This window comes from Natrix helvetica (genome assembly GCF_964273705.1).
Source record: "Natrix helvetica genome assembly, chromosome: 2".
Classification (NCBI taxonomy): domain Eukaryota; kingdom Metazoa; phylum Chordata; class Lepidosauria; order Squamata; family Natricidae; genus Natrix; species Natrix helvetica.
In genome coordinates this window covers 212,931,639-212,944,523 of record NC_138552.1, presented here as the reverse complement: position 1 = coordinate 212,944,523, position 12,885 = coordinate 212,931,639, and the positions used below count along the sequence as shown (strand labels likewise).

The window sequence follows — 12,885 nt, the reverse complement described above, 5'->3', positions numbered from 1 at the left end:
AGTGATAAAGGGACATTCACAAATTCTAGGTAGGAGAGAAGCAAATAATAATAAGCATAAACAACTCCCTTTCCTTTTCTTTTTGAAAGTTGAAATATGGTACATACTGGCTTATCAATCATGCGGTTGCCTTTCAGAAAAGGAGTAAGACATATTAAATGAACTTCAGATAAGAAAAACAATTTCAGCTAATCTAATTTACACCAGCATTTATTCTATCATAATATTCTTTTATATCCTTTCCAACTATCTTTTGTTCTATTCACATCTACAGTTTCACATAGTACCTTTTATTCTTTACTGAAATTTAGTAAGTCTAATTAATCAACATAGAAAAAGTAATAACTGAAATCTTAGAGGTTCTGTACTCCCCAAATCAGATAAACTACCATTCTTTTCTGGAGGCCTGTTTTGTTCTTTAACTCCTTGTAACAGCTGGAATTCAAATTCTAGCAAAGTCTGTTATTAAAGGAAAAAGAGATTTAGGGCATTTTCAAAGCAACATCCTTTATACTTTAGGAGAAACAAATTATCCAGCTGCTAAATCAATATACATGTTGGTATTTTAATAAATGTGATATTTTACCTAAGGAAGTAGGACAGCCATTTCATTAAAATTCTGAATCATAAATATGAAAACAAAATGAAGAAAAAAACAGTAATGTTGCAAACAGCTGAAACTATTTAAAAAAGAAAATTATATGATCTTTGAGCAGAAGAAATGATGATAATACCATGAATGGTGAATAATTTTGAAAAATCTGCTATGATCATTATTCCCGATCATAGGTAGTGATGTAGATAACCATAGACAGCTAGGTAGCAATGGAAAAAGAACTTGCTCTTCTATGGTTATTACAATAATGCTTCAGTTTTGACAGAAATATTTCTTATTTGGATGGATAATTCTACCTTTATTTAATAGATTATAATATTACTAAGTTAGGGAAATAAATTCAGTAAGCCATTTGACACAATGTTTGGTATCTCGTTTAGTTGCTGAGAAACAAAATGCAGAGATAGTTACTTTTCATTTATTGTTCATACTGTCTGTGCAAGATAACCACAGGTTAAGCTTTAAAATTAGACTTTATTGTATGATCAACACACTATTTATCATCTGATAAAAATATTCCGTTTTGCAATATTGCTCTTCTAATTGTAAAATAAAGGTTTTCAGAAATAATTTTTAAAAGGTATAATTAGTTGACCAGGAAATCCATGGACAAGAGGATATAATAATTTCCATTCCAGATTACAAATTATTTCAACTCCCCCTTAGCCTTACCAGAACTGCAATGTATTATCTCCCCTGTCTCTGCTTTGTAAATACACATGTCGCCTACACTCTATGTTGTTTTCCATATATATTATTTCTTTACCACCTCTGGTATGTGATATTAAGTTTGTTTCAGATGGTCTGTGAATGGTTCAATTGTGTGCCTTCCATTAAAATATGAGATCAAGGAACTGGAATTTGCTTTTGTATTAGAGACGCCCAAATAATAGCAATAAAAAGAACATTAATATTATAAAAAGTTGTAAGTATATAAGAATATATCTTAAATCAAGGTGGCTGTGCTGAGACTTGCTTTAACTCCAGAATACCAGAGTTAGAAGGGATTTTGGAGGCCTTCTAGTCCAACCCCTGCTCAGGCAGGAAACCCTATACCAGTGATGGCGAACCTTTTATGGCTCGCGTGCCATAGGTGGGGGGAGAGCAGGGGGTTTGTGTGCAGGCATGCTGCACCCATAATTCAATGTGCGATTCCCACAGTGTGCATGCACGCACTACAGGCGCAGCCCCCCTTTTTTGCATACTTTTTTTGCCTCCCCAAGCTCCAGAGGCTTTATAGGAGCATGGGGAGGGCGAAAACAGCCTCCCCTGCCCCCCGGAAGCCCTCTGGAGGCTTCAGGGACTTTCAGGAGGCTTCCCTGAAGTCTTCGGAGCGCTCAAAACGACCTTCCGAGCAAACCGGAAGTCACGTCCAGTTTGCTCAGAGGGTCGTTTTGAGCGCTCCGATGGCTTTAGGGACCTTCAAGAGGCTTCTCTGAAGCCTCAAGAGCAGTCAAAGCGACCCTCCGAGCAAACCAGAAGTCCATTCCCAAACTTCCAGTTTGCCTGTAGGGCTGGGTTTTTGTGCTCCGGAGGCTTCAGGGAAGCTCATGAGGGCCTCCGGAGTGGGTGGGGGAGGCTCCTTTTGCCCTCCCCAGGCTCCTATAAAGCCTCTGGAGCCTGGGGAGGGCGAAAAATGGCTTTAAAAAAGGGTGAACTCAGCTGGCCAGCGCGCACATGCGTGCTGGCCAGCTGCCAGGGCAGCGCCTCGCGTGCCCTGACAAATGGCTCCATGTGCCACATATGGCACGCGTGCCATAGGTTCGCCATCACTGCCCTATACCATTTCAGACAAATGGTTGTCCAATCTCTTCTTTAAAACTTCCAGTTGTCCAATCTCTTCCCTTTCCTTCAAAAGTGTGTTAGGGCATCAAATAAACTGAACTTGTTCTAGCCATGGCACCATTTAAACTGAAGTGCAATATGTTGTGAAGATTCTGCAAAAGTGTCTATTTGGAAAAAAAAACACCAGGTTTTACGATGCTTGAACCAGATTCCAACAAAAATGTGTTCACAGTAACGTGGCAATCAGAATGGCATGCAAACCCTCCAGACATCATTTCATCTTAACATAGCAGTTGTTCTGCCTAATCATATTACACTTACGTTTTGATTCTCTATAGCTTAGGTCACAAGAAGGATGATTCATTAACTATTTTTACTGAGATAAACCTGTTGAAAGTGCATGGCATAAAAATAACAGCACAACAATAGTCCTGGAAGCTGCATATGGGACCACATGATAGCATTGATCTATGGGCTTTAGAAGGACATTGCAAATTGCAAGATTGTGCAAATCATTCAGATCTGGGATTCTTAACCTTTTGTATTCTGGATGTTGCCAACCATCTGGCATCCACAAAGATGAAACAATCCCCCTCTCACACCCTTTTTCCAAACATAAGATATATACTCTGCTATTACATATATCTTTTACAGCAGGTTTAAGGACACAGAAGCAGGTAGTGATGTTGTTGACAATCATTCTTACTGTTATAATTGCAAAATGAGTGTATTAACTGGAGCTGAAACAGCATTTGCCACTGTGAAAGCAGATTTTGGCTAAAAGAAAATCAATAAAGATATTTAAAGTGGTGTGTGAGAGAGAGAGAGGGGAAGGAGGGAGGGAGGGGAGAGAGAGAGAGAGAGAGAGAGAGAGAGAGAGAGAGAGGGAGAGGGAGAGGGAGAGGGAGGGAGAGAATGAATAAAAAATACTTCAGGAAACAAAGATCTGAAATGCTTGGTTCCTTCCAGCACATTCAACTGGAGACTATTGCTTTCCTTATTTCTTTTTGCTTCTCCCAAAAATGTTTTTGCAATTTGTTGCTCTGTGCTAGATTAGGGTTTCATATATTTTTTTTTACTGAAAAACAGACTCAGCCTCCCAAGTCAATTTTGTTTACTTTATTTTATAGACCTTAACCCAACTTTCATTCCATTTCTAGGGGAATCCTTTGACACCAACCTAGATCTACAGTTGACAGATAGCTTCTCTCATAGATGCCCTTCGTATGAACATCAGACTAAGAGTGAGGTGCAATATAGCAATATATTGCATCTCTCAGATATAGTGCCGACTGCCAACGGAATTAACCAAGGTGAATCCTCTCTTCATTATTATTCCATTATTATCTCAGTGAAATTGTGGGGATTTAAATAAAGAACATTATGCTTTGAAATTGACAAACAATGCCTATGTATACTAATTTACAGTATGCAGATAGCATGATAATACTATCAAGGACAGATTAAAAAATGAGAGCTATCCCACTTTTCCAAAGATCTGTTACTGTAATTAATGAGAAAACTAATTTGCAAGTTTGCAAGGAGTTATAAAAAAACTGATCTGGATGGGAAGCCCATGGATAAGGTAGCTTACCATATTTGGATTATTATGTATAAGCTGTCATGACACAGTGGTTAAAATGCAGTATTGCAGTCTAACTCACTGCTCATTCCAGGAGGTTTTTTTTCATTACTGTGTGATTGTACTTTCAGATGTGTGTTGACTGAGCACTTTTATGAATTGATTGAATAAAGTAAACTGCCTGTCCTGTTCGGAAGATCTCTACAGCATTTATTTATTTCTTTTCTTTAGAGACACATAGTATATTTTAGCTGCTCTACGACCATTTAAAATCAAACTGCTGGCCCCACTCTTGTATTAAATCTAAGTATCATTAATGCTACACCAGAAAGAGTGTAAACTAATGAAAGCTTATGAAAGCGGCTTAAGATGTGTTCTTGATGTAGCCCTGTAATAGGATGCAGAGTTGCTAAAGGCTGAAATAAGATCATGACTAAGTCTTTTTCAATACTGGCTAAACATTCAACCTCTTATCTTGCTAGGCAAGCTACGTCTCCAGAAACAACAAACTTTAGAAACTGGCAGATTTTTTCCAAGTTTCGATGTTGCTGAAACTTGGACACCTGATTACTTAAAGAATCCTTAATACAGAATTGCAAACTGAATATAGCAAAGTGCCAGCTGAAGTAAAACTATAGGCAAATTAAAGTCTGTTTCTACCAGCTGTATCAATGAATCAGCATATAGTTAATATATTCTGTTGGGCCTTTAACATTATTGTGCTTGGATATCTTGCAATCAGTGCATTAGAGGGTGTAAAGTAATTAAGCTTCCCGTTAGAAGAGCGAGTATGCAGAGAAGCGTAATGAGAGTGATATGGAATAACACGCACCAACCAGCATACAGAGACACTGAATAGTATAAAAATATAGTAGTTTACTATGTAGAAATATAGAAGTATTCAGAGTTCGGTTAACAGTCCAAGTCATACACGGTTCAGTCATTCAGTTATCTATATTCTCAGTTTAACACACAAAGTAACTAACAGTAGCAATACTCAGTAACTCACGAGCAGTATCAAATAGTGCCCACGGTCAGCATCTAAAAAAAACAGAGAGCTAACAGCCATTCTGGCTCCCTCTTATAGCTGCTTGAGGTAACAAGCCAATTACATCTCTGAATCATTTAAAGTAACAGTAAAGTAATCATAGCTTATATACATTGCCAAGCCAAGCCTAGGGTTACATCCCTAACACTCTCCCCTCTTGGGTTGTCAATGTATTTACACACAACTTCACATTCTCAATCCATAAACATAACAGTAATGATTTATATTTTTTCTTTAACACACAATACAGTATATAATGTAGGTTCAAGATACATTGCATAATGCATCCCTTATCAAACATAGAACCTTTTATATCAACATCATCTAACTCATCGGGTTTACATAATTTCCATCCATAATTGTTTACATAATTCCCATTCACTCCAGTTTTACACTTATATACCCTTTTCCGTCCCCTTGCATATTTACTTGAAGGTAAATCAGTCTTGTCGAGCACTCCCAAATCCTGCAATGACTTAAACTCACTGTTCTTTTCAGTTTGCCCTACTTTTTTATCCTCAGTTGGATACTTTAATGTAGCAGGTACTTTATCCACCTTACATGCAACAGATGCCTGATACCTATCAGGTGGTCGTGTTACATGGGTTGACCTTCTGGGTAACTCAGGGCTTATAGGTGGACAATCCTGAACTTTCTCCTGCTTTATCACTTCATCCTGACTTTTCACTTCCTCCTCCTGAGTAGACTCCTTCCCTTCATCATACTTTTCTGGTATTCCTGATTCATTCTTTTGGTCTACTCGAGTTTCAATTACTACCTCATCATTGCTTATTTCCAGTTTATCCCAACCAACGTGCTCAAAAAACTTCACATTAGCACTGTGATAGATCTTAATTGTCCCACGTTCCCAGAACCTATAAGATCTATTATTTGAATCATAACATACAAATATTAACTGCCTTGCACGAGTTTGTCCCTTTAATCTAATCTGTGCTGGAATATGAACCCATGCAGGAACTCAAAACATTTGCAAATAGCTCAAATCAGGTTTCCTACAATGCCAATGAGTAAATGGTACCTCTCCAGTAGAAGCGTCTACAACATTGTTCAGTAAATGATTAGCACACATCATGGCTTCACCCCATAATGTTTCAGGTAATTCTGAATCGGCTAACATGGTTCTAGTCATGGCTTGTAACATTTGCCCTCTTCATTCTACAAACAAATTATGTTGAGGTCTATAAGGAGCAGAACGTTTATGCTCAATACCAGCTGTTTTTAACATAGTTGAAACTTATAATTTGTAAACTCCGTCCCATTATCAGTAACTACAGTAATAACTTTGGCTTTTATCTTCCTTTCCGCAAATCTCAACCAATTAAAAAATTGTTGAAATGTTTCTGTCTTGTCTTTCATTAAGTAGCAGAAACCATATCTTAAGTAATGATCCATGATATTCAAAGCATAACAGGCACCTCCCAAACTGGGTTTTATAGGTCCAATCAGATCAGCAAATACTACTTCTAGAGGTTCCTTCCTTTTAAAGCCGTCTAAGCCTGTTTGCAGGATTAGCCTTACTCTTTTCCTTACTGCAAACGTTACAGTTCAAATACTTAGTACATGGCTTCAACTTAATACCTTCCACTAGTTTAGCCATTTGTTGTAATGTTTTAAAGTTAATATGCCTCAGGCTCCTGTGTAACAAATGTATGCATTCATCATGCTTTTTAGCATTTTTATACACAGAATTAACCACACTTTCATCAGACATTACATACAAACCATTCTTTAAATTAGCAGTAACCATTTTACCTGCTTTCTCTATGAGACATTTATCTCCCCTAAAGGTTACTACATAGCCAATATTAACTAGAGCTCTTACTGATAATAAATTAAATTTCAGTTTAGGTATATACAACATAGATAAATGCTCATTTATGAATGAACATCTTGCCATACATTCACCAGATACTTTCACCCTCCAACCATTTGCCAAAGATACATGTTGCTTGCTGGCAGACATTTTTATAAAACAATTCTTATTTCTAGTAATGCACTGTGATGCTCCACTATCAACAACCCATGAATCATGGTTTATTGGTGCATTTCTAGAGATAGTCAAAGTAGACATACCTAAATTGACATTATCATGTTTCTTAGCCTTAGTATTCTGTTGTTTAGCATTTTTACAGAATCTAGCTATATGCCCCTTAGCCCCACAAGAAAAACATTTTCTAACAGTATAGGCAGTTGAAGGTGACTCTTCATGTTGTGGTGGTTTCTCTCTCAGTTGCTCTCTTTCCAACCTTCTTCTGGATTCTTCCAACAGGTGTGCAGTTACGTCAGTCAATGTTAGTTCATTTTGGGTTAGGACCTCGAGGGACGATACAAAATCATCATAACTATCATCCAGTGATGACAGAATGATGTAAATTTGATGTAACTCTGAAAAAATAAGTTCTTTTTCATGTAGCTCTTGGAAAACTCCTTTCATAAAGTTTAAATGAGCTATCATATCTCCACCCTTCAGAAGAGGTGCCCTAAACAGTTTTCGGGTAAGATGTATATGTGCACCTACAGTGTCACGTACATATATCTTCTTCAAATTCTCCCAACATCTTGCTGCGGAATTCTCCCCACGAATATGAACTAACTGTTGGTCAGTCAACGTTAGACCAATTATACACAATGCTCGTTCGTTGCATCTTTGAAACTCTGCTATCTTCTTGGCATCATCCTCGTCATCTGGATTCCAAGAAGTCACGCCCGGTGGATTCTGTACAGTATCCCACAATCCTTCAGTACGCAGGAGTAGACTGCACTTCATTGACCAGGAAACATAGTTTGTTCCATCCAACCGGGTTATCAGTGATAAATTTGCTGATGGTGCGTGTGCCATTTTCTCCATAATAGTAAACACTTACAAACTAAACAGCTATCTGTATACGGTAATGCGTATCAACACCAGCTCTCTTTTCAGTTACGTCTTGTGTACTTTGGGCCCATAACCAGTGTTAAGTAATTAAGCTTCCCGTTAGAAGAGCGAGTATGCAGAGAAGCGTAATGAGAGTGATATGGAATAAACCAGCATACAGAGACTCTGAATAGTATAAAAATATAGTAGTTTACTATGTAGAAATGTAGAAGTATTCAGAGTTCAGTTAACAGTCCAAGTCATACACGGTTCAGTCAGTCAGTTATCTATATTCTCAGTTTAACACACAAAGTAGCTAACAATACTCAATAACTCACGAGCAGTATCAAACTGTGTCCACGATCAGCATCTAAAAAAACAGAGAGCTAACAGCAATTCTGGCTCCCTCTTATAGCTGCTTAAGGTAACAAGCCAATTACATCTCTGAATCATTTGAAGTAACAGTAAAGTAATCATAGCTTATATACATTGCCAAACCAAGCCTAGGGTTACATCCCTAACAGAGGGCATGTTTTAATAAGACCCTTTATGCAGAAAATATTTGCCCTCGGTCAGGGGTGGGTCCTGACCAGTGTTACTGTCGGTTCCCTCATGCGCACTTCAATAGGAACCCACCTCTGCCCTCTGTGTCTGGGAGCAGTGAATCATTGACCCTTGTTTTATACTTTTGTGGTTTCTATAGAGATCCTTGTAATGAGTTGCTAATACCCTCATTAGGCCAATCCCACACAAACAGATAAACGTTATGTGAAATTCCTTTGGGCAGGCAAAAGCAACTATTTAAACTTTCACCAAGTTTGCATGTATAGCTGTTAGAACTAATGTCTGAATATTATATAGCTGTTATCTCATTTTATTATTTTTTACAATTGTCATATGCTTGGTGAAGTTCAGTAAAGCTATTCATTCATTCATTCATTCATCCACTCATTCATTCATCCATTCATTTATCCATTGAATCATTCATTCACCTGTTTGCCATATCCCATTTAGCCTACATTACATATTACCAATAGCATATATACTACAAGATGAGAACTATAAATTATTATTTTATTTAATTATATTGAATTAAAAATGAGAAAGATGGTAAAATGATCATTTGTACATTTTCTAGTAAACTCAAAAAATATAGTTTGATAGCTGCACATTTTATAGTTCTAATTAATTGGGGGAAAGTTGGTTATTATAATGTTGTGCCTTTCTTTATGGCATTTTGCATTTTTGATTCTGTACAACCTTCAGTACAATCATCACTGAAAAATGATATTGATCTCTCAACTATGTTTCTAAATAATTATGTTACATAAATTTATGAATGGTAGTTTTGTCATCAAAGTAGTAACAAATCCTGTACATGAATAGAAAGCATTTCTGCACAAAGCAGAAGTTAGCTTCTCTTTCCAATGGCAGGTCCTTGTAATCATGTTTAAAGCTAATTAGAAAATCTTGCCTTTCAGTTCTGTGTGAAAGACTATACCAGAAAAGAGTCTGCAAAAGCCTTCTGTATTTCTAGCCTGAATTTCCAGACAAATGATAGGATAGCAATGTAGTAGTATAATAGCTAGATAAGGGATGTTATCCATCATTTTGTCGCAGACCCACATAGCTGTTTGACTCCATCTTCCATCTCCTTGCAATTTTTCCTATTCACATCCTCTCCTGAATATAATTAGTAAAGGGAAGTTCATTGCCTCCCTGTGCAATTGGTTCTGCCATCAAACTGTTCTAACTATTGGGAAGTTACTCCTAATAGTGAATCAACATCTTCCTTCATGTATCTTTAAACTATTGTCAATTTTCAACTGTTTGGGATACAAGAAAATATAGGGGGGAAAATTGCTGCCATATGTGCAATAGTTCTTGAAGAATGTTACTATATTACTCTTTGGTTCCTCCTTCTCTAACATTCTTAGTTTCCCCATTCTCTCATTTTGTCACAGTTGCTTTTGTTTGTTGGTGTTCAGAAATACATTTTATTCACAGATCAGGGTAGGTAATTTATACACCACGAATCATAACCACAAGGGGAGGGGGGAGCTTTAAAAATATTGTCACAAGTCAGCACAGTTTCTCCATTATGCTGGATTATATGAAAGTAGCAGTATTTTTGAGGTCTTCAGAGGCAATGATTTTATGAAATGGGAGGAACTATGTGGTAATTAACTTGTACTTGGGGGGAAATGTCAAAATCAAAATAAAGTATATCTCCATCAAGCATTTATATACACTTTCTTCAACATGGGGGACAATTTAAGCAAAAATTGTATTTATCCGGTATATCATTGTGAAGAGGAGACCTTACTTCTTCATTGCTTGCATTTTTAACTTCAGCTACTATTTGGGTTGCTGTTCCACCCATTGATTTCCAAGATCTCCTCTATGGATATTTGTTCCAAAGATGTGTCACTTCGTTTATCTAGGTCTGCCTCTCCTTGAAATTCAATGTTCTTGTTTCTCACTATGGAGATACATTTTCCATGGGATGTCACTATATTTCCCCCCATGTGAATGCACTTCATTGTAAAACCAAATCTGCACTCTAACTGATGCTGTAGAAATATCCCAATACACGGCTTTTTCTCATGTATGGAATCATATTGACCCAAGCCCAACTCTGCCTAAATAAAAATCCTATGTGGCCATACTGTGATAGTAATTCGTTATGACAGTCTAGTTACAACTAAGTGGGTATTACACAATTATGTAAATCACTCTACTTATTTGATGTTCCCTTCTTCTAGGAAGCCTAAGGCAGCATGAGTTTTCCCACCCCTCTGCATTTTATTCACCAAGGCTAGAAAGTCAATTTGAAAGAAAAAGTGACAGTTTGATGGTTGAAAACCTAGAATTCCAATTTGATTCTCCTGTAACATCCCAACCAATCATTTGCTTATCAGGGTTTTGAATAAATAGCAAAAAACTAAATGTTCAGACAATAATTAAATAGTTTACAAGAAACCTTAAATAGCAATACTTTTTTCTCCTTAGGAGAACAGCTGAATCATGTTGGGTGTGTCTAAAAGATAATACTGGAACAACCTGCTACTGCTAAGAGATATGTACAGTATCTGTCTCTTGGCTTTTAGTTGTTTCTGCCTGTTTCTTGTGGGATCCCACCCCTTCATCTGGTCCCAGATCTCTTTGCCAATTGTTTTTTAAAGAAAACTAGAATACCACAACCTTCCCCCCCCCCTCTTTTTAAAAAGGGATAGTCCACTGGCCAACCCGGAAACTACAAAACTTTGAAACTGACCCCCTCTTGCCTGACTTAATGTGTGTATCAAAAGGACCCAAATCTTGTATTTCAGTAGACTTTCAGCCAAGTATTGATTCCTCACTTCACCTTCTTAGACAGCTTCCAGTTTCCACATCAATCCTTACAGTTAAATCTCTTTAAATCCAGCTCTTCAAAACTGATTCAACAATTGCACCTCAGCTGCACAATAATCTAGTTGACCATTCAATGGCTGTCAAGTGATTTAAAAGCTCAACAACAAGAACCCTCAAACTCTTTGCTGCCAGTTGGGGATCATTAGTTTGAACAATCATCTGGTGGATTCATAGTTTCCAACTTTTTAAAAAAAGTTCATCCTGCCTGTATACAATATGAAAGTAAAAGAAAAAGAATGAGTGCATGAAGAGTTTTCTGCATGTCAGTTAAAGGAGCCTTTTCATAAGCTGAATGATATTGGACAAGGCTGGAATTTCAGCTCAGAAAACTACCAATCATGACTCCTTGTATGTTGTGCATTTATGCAGACCTCTTCCAGTTACACAGGAGGCCACGTTGTACAACTAGCAAGATATCCTATACAAATTCCTGATAGCTTTGGGAGGAGAAAGGATAGCAAAGCAACAGTGGGATGGGGCTTTTGATTGGTGTCTATGCTGTTATTAGCCATCAGCTAACCTAAAGACCAAAAAATAGATGGAATTACAGGAGCTTTTTAACATTCATGTTCTCTTGATATCATGCAGTTTTTGGAACTTGGTAAAAAAAAATCTTCTACTATATATAGTAAATGCAAGCAGAAAAATAGGGACTGAAAATAATAAAATACTTATTACACTTCTGGACATTTCCCTCCTTTTCTCTTCTAAATCTTTACCACTAAAATTCCCAAGTTAGTAATATTCGATCATGTCACCTTTTAAAAAATAGATATAATTAAACTTAAATCTATTTAAGTTAGCCTATAAGTCATTTTGTAATGGATGGACTTTGGCCCATCTGTTCTGTTGTGTGATTTCTTTCCTATGTCTATTAATTCAAATGAAATTTATTATTGCCTTAAGCATATAATATTGAGGAAAATCAAAACAAAATAATATCACAAATTCCATATAAAGTTAATAAAGATTCTTATATAAATATAATAAACTATACTTTTATCTATAAATATCAGTAATAATATTCTATTAGAAAATGTCATGCCAAAAAGTGGTTGGCCAGTACCAATGTACCAAAAAGTTATTGAACAGAGTGAAATAGATCCCTTAAATTTTGATGCAATCTTTCTTAGTACATTTACAGGGTGCCAATTTTTTTAATAAAATAAATTATAGATTATCATTATTATTATCATGTCTAACAACATTCATTTTTATTTTAATGACCTAAATTATGGTAACTTAAATCATTATTTTTCAACATGAGCTACTCAAACGTTCTAAGGATGGGTTATCTGTTTCTTTTTATTTTCCTTTTTTATTTTATTTTCTTCTTCTTCTTTTTACTATTCCCAATATACGATGTCTGTTCAGGCTATCTTTGTCCAGTTTGAAGAGAAATCTTATTCCAGGCAATAAATAATATGCACAAAGAGAGAAATTCATTCTTTGATAACAAAAATAATTAAATAGAAAGAGCAGGTTAAAGATCGGCATTCATTTTTCAAATTAAATTTAAAAGTCTGCTCTAGTTACCTCAAAGATTGGCAAGTTTTACAAATAAC

General features: G+C 36.4%; 1 protein-coding gene across 3 annotated transcripts in view; it reads right to left on the bottom strand.

Moving 5' to 3' along the window:
* PACRG (parkin coregulated) overlaps positions 1-12,885 on the bottom strand; it is a 260,907-nt gene that overhangs the window by 211,635 nt on the left and 36,387 nt on the right. The gene's annotated exons all lie outside the window — the stretch shown is intronic.